At 43.0% G+C, this 2010-nt stretch overlaps 1 pseudogene; it reads left to right on the forward strand.

The window, feature by feature from the left end:
- The first annotated feature begins 671 nt into the window (after positions 1-671).
- On the forward strand, positions 672-1707 carry LOC111751669 (CCR4-NOT transcription complex subunit 4-like; annotated as a pseudogene).
- The last annotated feature ends 303 nt before the right edge of the window (positions 1708-2010 follow it).

The following is a 2010-nucleotide window of genomic DNA, read 5'->3' on the forward strand; positions in this document are numbered from 1 at the left end:
GTAGTTAAAGACGAATAAAAGAGAAAAAAATTTAAAAAACAACCAAAAAAAAAAAAAAAAACCCCAGTAATGAACAAAGCCCTCTTGGCAAAAGCCACTTTTCCCCCCAGCAGACTGGATATGTCAGAGGATACTGTTCTAAGTTGAGAAGGTCTCTGAGGCAGCGGTTCTCAGACTTTTGGTTTTGGAACTCTTTCACACTCTTAAAAATTGTTGACAAGGAACTTTCTAAAAACAGAATCTCAGTGGTAAAGGTCATTCACAGCAGCAGTCAGACCTGGTACAAGGAGCTGTTCTCAGACACTCATTCTGTGGTTGTCCCTTGTTAGGATGGCTAGGGAAAAGCAAGGCAAGGAAGGTGGGTCTTCAGAGCGCTGTTTTAGCGCTTGGGGCTGAACTTTCTTTTCCTTTAATTTATTATCGTAAAACCTGTGAAAGTCAGAACCTGTGTAATTTGGAAACCTGTCAGAGAAGGAAAACTCAAATATTTTCCACTAAAATGAGGAATAGAAAAGTGGTAAGACTGCACCCTGTCAAAGGCAGAAAACTTTCGAGACCTGGAAAAACAAGGCAGTCCCGTTGAGTTCCTGCTCTCACAGGTTTCATAGTATAGACTTCTGCGGCAATTTAATCAAGGGGAAGATGTCTCACAGTACTGATGTGGGGGAAAACCTCTCTTAATACTGAATGCTTGGAAAGAGATGACATTGGCTTTCTCCCTTGTGTGTGTGGCTACCAGATGTGCTGATTTTGTTGGCATCACACTTACACTGATGAAATCAGCTTTTTCTTCCATGTAGAAAGGGACATCCAGAAGACCCTGAGTGTACAAACCACTCTCCCAGGAAGAATAGCAAAGGATCAGGAATGAGGAAAAACCAGAAACGAATGAGAGAAAACAAAGTATCGGAAAGATGGCTAACATTTGGCTAGTGCATGTGTTGTACAAAAAACCTTGTCTTTGTCGTAGGTCTATCTCAGCACCTAACAGACGCAGAGATTTTAAAAGGACCCTGATACTTTGGAGGCTTGGTGAGATATAAAAAGTTGCCATCAATAACTGCACATCATGTTCAGGCCCACCACATCTAAGTGTTAGTGATGGTGCAACCTCTCTCTGGTCAGAAGATGCCCTCAGAGCAGGACAGCATGTCCACAACAGGGTGGCAGATGGCAGAGCACTTCTAGCATTTCCATGGATAACAAGGTACTGCAGCAACTGCTCAAAGAATGTGTAGTGTCCAAAACCTGACTTCATGTGTCTACATGAATTGGGGGCGGCCAGCTCCACAAGAGAGGAAATGCAGGTGGGTAGACACCAAGAACATGAGCAGAAGCTACTGAAGTCCCAATTTTCACCAGCTGTTCATGAGTTTAAATGACAAGAATAAGAACAAGGTGACAGCACTGCAGAGCCCAACTGACAAACCTCCAGACACTTTCAGTACAGGAAACAGTGACAATTCCCAGCAGATAATTAAGAGGAATATGTCTTCACCATCACCTGGTTTGTCAAAATCCAACCTACTCTGTCAAGCTCAAACTGCTCTAAAGTGTGTTTTTTTTAAAAAAAGCACAGTGTCAATGGTAAACTTGGTTTTCTTTTACAGTCTCATAGTACAAATGAAGCATTTTGTTTCTGGAAAAAATAAAAAAGTCCAATTCGATCATCAGTTCATCCAGTCAGAGTACTTGATCCCCTTTTGAGGGAGCAGTGACAGAGTCACAGTGGCTATTCTCCGACAACTTTCACCTTCCCCCAACCCATCCCAGGCAGACTTTCTCCTTTCCCCAGCATCCCTCAGATGTTCAGGAACTGCCTACAGCACCACAACCACAAAACTCATGTCAAAAACAGCCCATTATCATCCTCTAGGAGTCTCTGAATGGCACAGCTAAGTGCTCAACTACTAGCCAAAAGGTTGGAGGTTACTCAGGAGAAAGGCCTGGCTGGCGATAAAATTCCAAAGGTCACAGCCTTGAAAATCCTTAGAAGCAGTTCTGCTCTAC

This window comes from Loxodonta africana, chromosome 23 (genome assembly GCF_030014295.1).
Source record: "Loxodonta africana isolate mLoxAfr1 chromosome 23, mLoxAfr1.hap2, whole genome shotgun sequence".
Classification (NCBI taxonomy): Eukaryota; Metazoa; Chordata; class Mammalia; order Proboscidea; family Elephantidae; genus Loxodonta; species Loxodonta africana.